At 46.7% G+C, this 12247-nt stretch overlaps 1 long non-coding RNA gene across 1 annotated transcript in view; it reads left to right on the top strand.

The window, feature by feature from the left end:
• The first annotated feature begins 11476 nt into the window (after positions 1–11476).
• LOC138357156 (uncharacterized) overlaps positions 11477–12247 on the top strand; it is a 7293-nt gene continuing 6522 nt past the window's right edge. The window contains exon 1 of the long non-coding RNA XR_011224835.1: positions 11477–11629. This is a non-coding gene — a long non-coding RNA (uncharacterized lncRNA). The remainder of the gene's footprint in view (positions 11630–12247) is intronic.

The raw sequence follows: 12247 nt of genomic DNA, 5'->3' as shown, positions 1-12247 counted from the left end.
TTAGGGCCCTTATATACATATATCATAATCAATGATGTTCATAGATTTATACCTTCTCCAGAGGGTCTGCTTAGTTATCAAAGCTCATTTTACTACATGTTTCGTCCATCTAGTTCCCTTTTTTATCTATTTCTCCTTTTTGGCCCATATATTTTCAACGAGTTCAGGAATGACCCATTATATATTTCCACGTAGACTTGTATCCAGGTCCGCTGGTGTTGGTATAGGATTGTAAGTGTTTGCTGGGGGCATGTTGGATGGCAAGTGTTCGCTGTCGTTGTGTTAGACAGTAAGTGTTCGCTGTCGTCGTGTTGGACAGTAAGTGTTCGCTGTCGTTGTGTTGGACAGTAAGTGTTCGCTGTCGTTGTGTTCGACAGTAAATGTTCGCTGGGATGTATCGTGCAAACAGAGAGGTCCCAGGACAGAGCCCCGAAGCAATCCACCCACAACATCAATTAGTGGTAGGACGGTGTTATGGGTGGTAAATTTAAATTGTAAATTTAAAGTGGTCTCTCCTAATCTACCAGAGGACCCACAACAGAAAACGGGACAGTACGTCACCTTCGCCAGCCGCCTCCATTTTCTAGTGCGACAATTTTTGGCCTTATGTAACACCTACGATCGAAATGCGACGTTCTTTGTAGGAGGACAGGTTGGCCTACCTAATAAATGTGTAGGTGTATTACACATTATCTGACGTAACCTACAACCTTTCTCAAGGTAGTGTATACAATGTTGTGATTATACAGTGTTGTAGTTTGTATACAGTACCTCAGGATGTCTCCCACAACAGTTAACTAACTCCCGGGTACCTACCTACCTCCACTCTTTACACCACTAAACACGACTACAGGAAGGATTGGACTACAGGAAGGATTGGGCTACAGAAAGGATTGGGCTACAGGAAGGATTGGGCTACAGGAAGGATTGGGCTACAGGAAGGATTGGGCTACAGGAAGGATTGGGCTACAGGAAGGATTGGGCTACAGGAACGATTGAGCTACAGGAAAGATTGGGCTACAGGAAGGATTGGGCTACAGGAAGGATTGGGCTACAGGAAGGATTGGGCTACAGGAAGGATTGAGCTACATCTCCAAATGTATATTTGCCAGATAATTTGGCACTAAAAACAAAACGCATATATTAGTGTTTAGACTAAATCCGCTACTCATTACTTTCCTGAAGTTGTCGTATATACACTACAAAATCTGAGTGTAAATCACGAGACAATTAACAAGTAATGAAAAATGTGAGTGTCAGACCACGAAGGAAGAATTGAAACAGGAATTTCCTTAAGTATTTTCGTATTTAATAATACATCTTCAGAAGGGTGTTTCAATTCTTCCTTCGAGGTCTGACACTGTCACTACAGAACAGGAATGTATTTAAACGTTGCAACAATTAATAATGAGAACAATCATTATATGGATGGTGTAATAACAGGGGAGCATTAGCGCCTCTGGTGGTCAGATGCTTAACTGTATTAGAGGTTGACACTTTAGATATTATGGTGAAGTAAGGGTGAGTGGCGCGTCTGGGAGTCCCGCTTCTTAACGTGTGGCTCAGTTGTCGACCAGCCGCCGCCTGGCAAGGGTCACGTTGATTACCAGTGAGCAAATAAATTTGTGTTGCAGATATCTTTATATAGAAAGGATTGTTCGGGGTATGTTTTATGTTGTTATTCCTTATTATTTTGTATATTTTATGTATTTAGACAAAATATAGAGGTGATTGTCAGGTGGCAGCCATAGGTGTACCCGCTAGTTAAGTCATTAGGGTGCTTGTGGTGGCCTTAATAGCCATGCCAGCAGCTAGCCATCAATCTTGAGATGATTTCGGGGCCTAGCGTCCCCGCGGCCCGGTCCTCGACCAGGCCTTCTTTTTGTTATGCATCCCCAGGAAGCAGCCCGTAGCAGCTGTCTAACTCCCAGGTACTTATTTACTGATAGGTGAACAGGTTCAACAGGGTGAAAGATAGTGGTAACTCCCAGGTACTTATTTACTGATAGGTGAACAGGTTCAACAGGGTGAAAGAAAGTGGCCATTTATTTCAGCCTCCACCGGGGATCGAACCCGGAACCTCAGGATTACGAATCCGAAGCACTCTCCACTCGGCTGTCGGGCCCTTTAAAAAAACCCAAAGAGAAATCTTCGACATATTTTGATGAAAATCTGAATGAAACTAGAAATTTTGGCCACAGATTGTGTGAAGATGGTGGTGGTGGTGGGGGGGAAGTGGATTAGGGGGGTGCAGGTTAGTACGATGAGCATGATTCAGAATGATGGAAGGAGAAGGGCTCGTATGATGAATTGACCTAAGGGCCACCATCTACAGTGGCCTCGACGGGGACAGGACGGCGGCGCCTTGTCAAAGGTCAGCCTTCCTACTCCCCCCCCCCCCCTTATTTTATTGAGGATTTGACTTGTGTATATTGTGAACAAGAGGAATGACTTGGCATTTACGAGCGGGTTCATGGGTTAATGACCCTATGGGGGGAACAACACATCTATTTTCAGTGTTACATTGTGGCTTGTTGAGCTTGAAGCTGTTGTCCAGCCTGTCTGTGTCAAATATGGCATTTTAGAGAAGTGGTCTGTATTAATAGCCTCCAATTTGGTCAGTATTATCATTTTTTTTCTTTAATTTGTAATGCTGACCAAGTTAGAGGTTATAAATACAAAGCACTTCTCTAAAATACATTACAAAGCATAAAGCAATGCATTAAAATAGTATTACAAAGGCCTCGGCTGTTATTTATTTATATATCTACAACAAGTTACATTGGGTTTCTGAGAGTACACAGCATGATGTGTTTACGTTCTTGTAAAGCCACTAGTACGCATAGCGCTTCGGGCAGGGCCTTAATCTAACAGATAATATTAAGTAGGTAATTTCTAGGAAAATTTATAGGCTAATCTATCAAAATCTATAACAATTTAAACATTTATAGTGTTAGTCCTTCAAAGATTCGTGGTAGTGACAGTTGAACAAGTTCTGGCATGATTGTTGTTGCTGTCTTGAACTTTATACAATGCGGAAAATCATTGATATCTTTTTGAAGTGAGGTTTCCATATTAGGACACAGTAGGCCAGATGGGACCACAACAGAGACTCGTACAGTTGAATATTCAATGTTGTTCGTTTGAGTCAAAGATTCGTTTAACTATTCTTAAGGATTGTTTTCATATTAACTGAGTCCCAGATGTTTAATGGCTGGTACATCATAACTCCTAGGTAATATTGGCTTAAATTTACCAGAGAGCCACCATTTGTCCATAGTGCCTTCTACGGCAACAGGAAACCGGCGGCTTGTCAAAGGTTCCCCTACGGTTCCTGAGGAGTTTGTCTATTTGTATTTTGAGCGCGCAAACTGCTGCATTATGACATTAAAGGTAGTTTGATAATATGTACACGGTGTCTTGTAGCTAAGCTAAAGGTGAAATGTAATGTTTAGCAACAAGTCGCCCTAGATTGTTTAGTGTTAACGACTAGGGCGATGGAGTGGTCATATCAGGATAGCAATTGTGCAGATAAATGGGGAAGATTATTGCATACGAGGAGTCACAATACAACCTGTCCTCTTAAAAAGAACGTCAACATTTGCCGTTTGACTCTACGGCTGTTTTTGGACGTTATTTTGTGTAAAACAACGTCTATTTTCGCTTCCATGGACTATCTCTTGTTATACAATGAAATACCACACTCTTATTATTCTATAACTCACTGACTATGCTCTGATATTTGTTCTTCAAGTAAAAATATATATATTTTTGGCTTAATTAGGCCATAATCCAGAAAATTCCAGCCTATCGATCTTTATATTTAGGAAAACATCTAATAAATTTGGAAATGAATTTTTCGTTCGCCGACAGTTGCCTGTTACTATTTAACCCTCTATGCTGTAATGTCGCTGGTCATTGTGACTTTCCCAGGATTTATATATGTTTTGTAGTAGCATTTAGTCAGACTACAGTAATTTAACTAATGGGAAACCTCTATAGTTGTCGTAAATTAATAATAATCATTTATCAAATAATAAATTAGCAAACATATGCAACATTTTGTGTTACGACTTTTCGGGTAGGCCGTTCTGTTTGTTTACAACCCCAATGGTTCAAAATACACAATACTTTTAATATATAAGTGACTAAGTATGCTCTAATATATGGTCCTCAATGAAAATTATCGTTTTTTTTTTGGTTAATTTGTCCATAATGAATAAGATTCCTTACTGTTGATCTTTATATTAAGAAAAACATCTAAACAAATTGGTATTGTGTTTTCGTTCAGATAAAGTTTCCAGATACTATTTCCTAGTTATCAATTAATGTAGGTGGTTATTTTAATTCGCGGCTACCAGGGGCTTTCTCCCATTATACAATATAAATGTACTCACTAACTATTCTCTGGTATCTGTTCTTCAAGTAAAATTACCTATTTTTTTGTTTAATTAGTCCATAATTCATAAAATTCCTTCAGGTCGATCTTTATATTTAGAAAAACATCTAATCAATTTGGAATTTAATTTTTCGTTCACCTACAGTTACCAGCTACTATTTCATTGTTATATTTTATGTCGCTGGTCATTACAATTTTCCAAGAATTTAAACAGCTAAACAGCAAGTAGCATCTTGTTAGAGTACAGGAATTTACCTATGGAGAACCTCGATAGCTGCCGAAAATTATTAATGATTATATATGTAATTTAAAATAATGAATTATATACCATTTCTTATGTTACGTCTTTGGCGGGTAGGCCGTTCTGCGGGTTTACAACCGAATTGTTTAAAAATCACACTATTTTAAATGTATGAGTCACTAGTATGCTCTGATATATGTTCTGCAATGAAAATAAAGATTGTTTTGTTGTTAATTACTCCATAAATGCCCCCTCCCCGCTCAGCTCGTTGTCGCCGTCTGGGGGCTTAGTGGGCGGCTGCCGGAGTGTGATGCTCCTTGGGACAGTCCTCTGTCCTTTTCTAGCCTTGTGCTCCTGCTGCCGTCCTCTCCAATTCTGCTGGGCATCTTTTCCTTTTCCTTCTGTTTCGTTTTTCTCCCCCCTCTTCTCCTATCTGCTTGCCGTTTCCTGCCGACCTTTTGCTCGTTCTGGTTCTTCCCTTGGACTTCTTCTACTTTGACGCCCGGGTGCTTGAGGAGGCATACTCTTGCACCCGTAGAACTGCAGTACCCGACGTCGAGAGCGAGGGGAACCTTTTATTGTCAATCCCCACTTCGTCACTGAACCCGATCTCGACGGACTGTCGGTTTCTTAAGGTGGCGTTTGTGGGGCGTATACTCACGACGCACCCCTAGGAGGCCCCGACAAGATCGGTGATAGCTTCTTGTTGGGTGTCCTGCCTCTAATTGTGGCTCCATGGTGGGTGTGGGGGCACATTCGTGAGTGAATTCGTAATTTCGTCAGGATGATAACCCCTGTTTCGGCTGCTTCTGGCTTACCTTTTCAGGCTCGTGGGGTGGGCGACCAAGCCCCCGAGTCGGTCCGTATTGGAAGACCGGGCTCTGTAGCCTCCGCTGCATTGGGCCCCGACCTTGCTCCTCCTTTGGCCTCTCTGACTCCTTCCCCTGGCTCCCCTCCCTCCTCTGTGGTTGGGTCGAGCCCCAAGCCCCCAGTGGTGACTACCTCGTCCCCTGGCGCGGCTCCTTCTCTAGTTGTAACTACTGCGCCTTTTAACCCCTCTCTCTCTGGGGGTTCTCACCGCCGTTCTCGTCACGGCCGCCCTCGCTCGATTCCTTCCAGTTCTGCTACCTATCAGGCCTTGTTTGGTCCCGCTTCGTGGGCCAAATATTTTGATCTCCTCCCTCTTGATTCTGCGCCTCCTGACGATTTCTCCCTTCATCGCCATCTCATTGATTCCGTGGATGCCTCCATTACTTTTAACCCCACTCGTCTCGGTACGCGTGTCGTTGCTGCTCCTTCTCAGGATGCTGCTTCCCGCTTGGCTGCCTTATCCTGCCTTGGCGAGACCCCCGTTCGGGTCTCGAAGAACGTTCAGTTGAATGCCAGTGTTGGCACTATTTTGCTCCCGCCCCATGTTGCGACCGGTGTTCGGGACCTACGCGACTGCCACGACGATATTCGGCATATCCTCGCTGCCCAGGGCCATTCTATTCTCCAGGTGGACACGTTTACTCGTCCCCCTCGTGGTAGTCGCCGTCAACCCCTCCGGGTTGTGAAGATTACCTTTGATGGTAGGACCCTTCCGCCCTCTGTCATTCTTGCTGGTGCCAGGTGCTCTGTCCAGGAGTACATTCCTTCTCCTCGGCTCTGCAACAAGTGCTGGAGGTTTGGGCATGGTGCCCTCCGCTGCTCCGGGACTGTCTCTCTCTGTCCTTTGTGTGGTGGCGAAGGTCACTCTAAGTCGGAGTGCGCTTCTCCCCAGGCTCGTTGCCTCAACTGCGGTGAGGCCCATCCTACCTTCTCCCGTGCGTGTGTCCATTACAAGCTTGAGGCAGCCGTCCTCAACTTGAAGCACCGGGAGCGTTTATCTTTTCCTGAGGCGAGGCGCCAGGTTCGCCGGCTCCCGCCTTATGCTAATATCTCTTATGCTCGCGTGTTGCGCTCTTCCTCTCCTCGTCCTTCCCGCCTTCCTCAGACTCACAACCGTTTCCAGGCCTTGGACCCTGATGCGCCCACTGCCCCCTCCTCTGTCCCTTTGGGTTCTCTCCCGAAGGATCCTCCTCCTGGTCCTCTGTCTGGGGTTCCCCTTCCTTCTACCCGGTCTGTCGTGTCTTCTGTGTCTCCTTCCTCGTCCCCCTCCGATCCTCCTTCCCATCCTCTTCCTCCATCTATCGGCTCTCCCCGCCGCCTGTCGGTGCGGGCGGATGTCCATCGCTCTCCTAACGGCCGTCGTGTGTGCTCTCGTTCGGCTTCTCCTGTTGAGACACTGGAATCCGTTGCCCGGTACGTAGTTGCTGGGACACCGGTCTCTCTAAGTCAGGAGCGTAAGCCTGGCTCCTCTCCTTCCTCTTCCCCGGCGGGTAAGAAGGCTTCGCTTTCTTCCTCAGCTCCTCCTTCTGGCTCTGTTGCTCCTTCCACTCCCGTTTCAGTGCTTGCGCCCCCTGTTCCTGCTATGGAGGTTTCTTTGGCCCCTGCTTCCCTTTCGGTTGCTGCTCTTGCTGGGGTGCGCTCCTCTCTTTCTACCCCCCCTCTTCCTGCTGCTGTCCTTGACTGCTCCTCTCCGTTGTCTCCTCCTCCTCCTCCTCCTCCTCCTCCTCCTCCTCCGGACCCTGCCCGCCCACCTCTGATCTGTTCTCCCGTTTCCTTCCCTCCGTCTTTGCTCAGTTTACCCATGCCCCCTAACCCTGACTTTGCTGACCCTGATCCCGACCCTGATATTCTTTAACGTGCTCTGTTGGTCTTTCGCCTTTGTTTCTTCCTTGTTCTCTGTTTTTGTCCTTTCTCTTCTCGTCGTTGTCCATTCTTCAATGGAACGTTCGAGGTTATTACGCCAATTTCCTCGAACTCCAACTTCTGGTTTCGCGGTTTTCGCCCCTTTGTGTCTGTCTCCAGGAGCCGATACTTGGTGCTCGTCCTGGTCGTTTTCGTGGCTATTCCTTTCTCTCCCCCCCCCCAGCCATTGCTGGGGCTTCTAATTCTTCTGCTCTCTTGATTCGGGCTGATGTTCCCTTTGTTCCTTTACTTTTTCCTTCGCCTCTCCATTGTTCTGCTGCTCGTATCTTTGTGGGGAAATGGTACACAGTTTGTTCCATTTATCTCCCCCCGAGTGTCCCGCTCTCTCTTCCTGATTTGAAACACCTCCTAGACTCCTTGCCGGAGCCTGTGCTCCTGCTGGGTGACTTCAATTGTCGTCATTCTCTTTGGGGTGACGTTCTGACGAATACCCGGGGTCGCCTCCTTGAGCCGTTTCTCCTCTCTTCTTCCCTGTCTCTTCTGAATTCTGGTGAGCCCACTCATTTGGACTCTCGAACTCGCACCCTTTCTTGTCTTGATCTTTCTCTCTGCTCTTCTTCTCTTTACTTAGATTTCACATGGCAGGTTCTTGATGACCTCCATGGAAGTGATCATTTCCCCATCCTTGTTTCCTTTTTCTCTTTTCGCCCTTCCCTCTCTTTCCCTAGGTGGCAGTTTGCTAAGGCGGACTGGACCCTATTTTCCCTCAGTGCTACTCTCTCTGACCTCTCCCTTCTGCCCCTCTCTCGCGCTCTCCTCCTTTTTCATGACACTGTCTTCGACGCTGCCCTCCGCTCTATTCCTCGCTCTTCCTCTCGGGGTCCACGGAAGTGCGTTCCCTGGTGGAATGCGGACTGTGCTCGGGCTGTCCGCTGTAAGCGTGCAGCCTGGAAGAAGCACCGCCGTAGGCAGACGACCGATTCTTTTCTTTTCTTTCGGAAAGCGAGTGCGGTGGCCCGTAGGGCCATCCGTACGGCTAAACGTGAATGTTGGGCATCTTATGTCTCGACAATTACGTCCGAAACCCCTCTGGCCCAGATCTGAAAGCGTATCCGCAAGATAGCGGGTAAGTTCGTTCCCGATGTTTCACCGGTCCTTCACCTCCATGATACTCTTGTGGCGGACCCGTTGCAGGTCGCTTCCGAACTGGGTTCCCACTTTTCTTCTGTTAGCTCTGGTCTTCATCTTCCCCAATCTTTCCTTCTTCGTAAACCTGTCCTTGAGTCTCGTCCTTTAGGTTTCTGCACTCATCTTCAGCTTCCCTATAATGATCCCTTCTCTCTCTCTGAACTTCGTTCTGCCCTGGCCCTCTGCGGTTCTACGGCGGCGGGCTCCGATGGTATTCATTATGAGATGCTTCGCCATCTCCCTCCGAGCACGTCTCAGTATTTACTGAGTCTGTATAATCGGATCTGGGAGTCGTCGTCAGTCCCTGAGGACTGGCTCGATGCCGTTGTCCTCCCTGTTCGCAAACCGGGGTCTCTGGGTACTTCCCCTAAGGACTTTCGCCCTATTGCTCTCACAAGTTGTGTCTGCAAACTCTTTGAACGTATGGTTAACGTTCGTCTGATGTGGTTCCTGGAACACCATCACCTCCTCTCCCCTTCTCAATTTGGTTTCCGCAAGTGCCGCAGCACGACAGATGTCCTGGTGAACTTGGAGGTCTATATACGTACTGCTTTTGCTGCGAAGACCTCCGTTGTTGCCGTCCTTTTTGACCTAGAAAAGGCTTACGACACCACTTGGCGTTATCATATCCTATCTCAACTTCATTCTTTTGGCCTTCGTGGTCATCTCCCTCTCTTTCTCCGCAGCTTCCTCTCTCGTCGTTCCTTTCGGGTGCGCCTTGGTACCGCTCTCTCTCCCTCTTTTCAGCAATACGAAGGTGTGCCCCAGGGTAGTGTTCTGAGCACTACTCTTTTTCTGGTTGCCCTCAATGGTCTTCTTTCCTCTCTTCCTTCTGGTGTCTTCTCCGCTCTCTATGTCGATGATCTTACCCTTTGTTGTCAGGGTGATGATTCGCCTCTCCTTCAACGCCGGCTTCAACTTGCGATTGATGCCGTGTCGTCTTGGGCCACAGGTCATGGCTTCAAGTTCTCTACTTCTAAGACTTGTGCCATGACTTTTACGCGGAAGCGGGTTGTTCTTCGTCCCTCTTTGTCACTTTATGGTCATCCCCTTGAATACAAAGATTCCGCGAAGCTTTTGGGGTTATTCCTTGACACTCGTTTGTCTTGGTCTCCCCATATCTCTTACCTCCGTGTTGAGTGCTCTAAGTCCCTTACCCTCCTTCGGGTCTTGTCCCATACTTCTTGGGGGGCAGATAGGCGCACTCTCCTTGCTTTACATTCCTCTCTCGTCCTGTCTAAGCTCGATTATGGTTGCCCTGCTTACTCGTCTGCTTCTCCTTCTACTCTTCGCCGTCTTGATGCTTTGCACCATACTGGGTTGCGCCTCAGTTCTGGTGCCTTTCGTTCGACTCCCGTCCTTAGCTTGTATGTTGACACTGGCTTCCTGTCTCTCCAGGACCGCCGTGATCGCTACTGTCTTCGCTATCTTGCGCGGTCCTTGCAACATCCTTCCTCTCGTCTCTGTCGTGCTTTAACTTTTACCCCTCCTGCGGTTCCTGTTCCTCTTCACCACCTCCCTCTTTCTGTCCGGTTATCTCGCCTGCAGGATTCTCTTTCCGTTCGTATTTCTGATGTTTCTCCTCGTGTTGTTCCTTCTTTGCCCCCGTGGAGGGTCCCTCTTCCGCGGTTTTGTACATCCTTGACTCGTATCACTAAAGCTTTTACCCCTCCTACAGTTCTAAAACGCCTTTTCCTCGAGCACTTTTCTTCTCACTCCCGCTCCGTTTCTGTCTTCACCGATGGGTCTAAGTCAGCGGACGGTGTTGGCTACTCTGTTGTTTTTCCTGATCGCACTTATATGTGTCGCTTGCCTCCGGAGACTAGCATCTTTACAGCGGAACTTTATGCTATTCTCTATGCTCTTCGTCTCCTGCTTTCTCGTTGTCAGTCTTCCTTTGTGGTTGTTGTTGACTCTCGTAGTGCCCTCATGGCTCTCGGGTGCTTTAATCCAGTTCATCCGGTAGTTGTCGAGATCCAGCATTGGCTGTTTCTCGTTCACAGTAAATTTAAGTCGGTTGAGTTTTGTTGGGTTCCCAGCCATATTGGCGTGTCTTTAAATGAGCGTGCGGATGCTGCCGCTAAGGAAGCTGTCCGCTCTTGTCCCATCTCTTGTAAAGGCATTCCGTATTCCGACTTTTACCCGGTTATCCATTCCTCAGTCCTTACCCGTTGGCAGGCTTCTTGGTTGTCTGTTACTGGTAACAAGCTACGTACTCTTAAATGTTGTGTTTCCTCGTGGCCGTCCTCCTTCCACCGTAACCGGCGGTGGGAAACAGCTCTGGCGAGGTTGCGTATTGGCCATACTCGCTTAACCCATGGTCACTTGATGGAGCGCCGCCCTGCTCCTTATTGTCCTAGTTGCATTGTCCCTCTTACGGTCGTGCATGTCCTTCTTGAATGTCCTGACTTCCAGGACGAGCGTGTGTCTTGCTTTCCGACCGCCCCTCGCGGTCACCTGTCCCTCGATAGCATTCTTGGTGACTCGGATACTTTTGATATCGTTCGCCTTATGCGTTTTTGTTCTCGTATTGGCATCCTTGGTGATATTTAGCGCCCTCTGATTATTTTGCGTATTTGATGGTGCTACATAGCCTTCCCGGTTTGGTGCCTTCTTTTGATAATTACTTACTTACTTACTCCATAAATGTGTAATGTGTTAATTCAGTCTAAAATCTTTTTGCAACGTTTATATGCGATTTACGTAGCTGGAAACTACCTAATATTTAAAAATAATAGTTACAACATTCTATTAATATATAATGTTGAAATAAATATCACACAAAGTCTGTATATCTGTTTTTAGATGTCTTATAAATTTTTTTTTTAAATAGTATTAATGATGTTTGTGAATCTTGAGTAAAAATTATGTTATTTATTATTAATCTAATTGTTATTATTTTAAGTAAAAGAATTGCAAGTATTCGCATAACCACGGGATCTCTGTTTGTGTATGAATGCACGGATTTGTTTTTGTTATGAGAGGGACGCCTTAGAAAGCATGGTGTAGGCCACCTGTGGCTCGCACCCGATCCCACGATCGTCGTCGCCCCTAAATCAACACAACAGGTATTTAGTATTTACGATTATAATAAGTAATATTTCTTTTATAATAATATTGCAGCAGGTGGTGTAGTGGTAGGACACTCGCCTGGCGTTCCGCGAGCGCTATGTCATGGGTTCGTATCCTGGCCGGGGAGGATTTACTGGGCGCAATTCCTTAACTGTAGCCTCTGTTTAACGCAACAGTAAAATGTGTACTTGGATGAAAAAACGATTCTTCGCGGCGGGGATCGTATTCCAGGGACCTGCCCGAAACGCTACTCGTACTAGTGGCTGTACAAGAATGTAACAACTTTTGTATATATCTCAGGTTAGGGGCTAGGCATTTACACTCTTAGGTCAGCAAACTAGCTAGAAGGTTAGACTATTAGACTCCACTGGTCAATCGGGGCCCTACATGACTCAGCTTATCCTAACCTAGCCCAGCTTAAACCATCTTAGCATAGTTCATTCTAGCTGTGCATAGTGCTTGCACAGCCTTGCTTATCCTAGTTTACCTCTTCCTAGCCTACCGTAGCCAAGCCTATCCCAGTATACCCTTACCTAGTCTTGCCTAGCCTAACGCTGCCTTGCTATTAAACATGACCAGTCCTTCCTACCCTAGCCAAGCCCTGACCAGCTAAG

This window comes from Procambarus clarkii, chromosome 76 (genome assembly GCF_040958095.1).
Source record: "Procambarus clarkii isolate CNS0578487 chromosome 76, FALCON_Pclarkii_2.0, whole genome shotgun sequence".
Lineage (NCBI taxonomy): Eukaryota > Metazoa > Arthropoda > Malacostraca > Decapoda > Cambaridae > Procambarus > Procambarus clarkii.
This window is presented reverse-complemented; position numbering and strand designations above follow the sequence as displayed.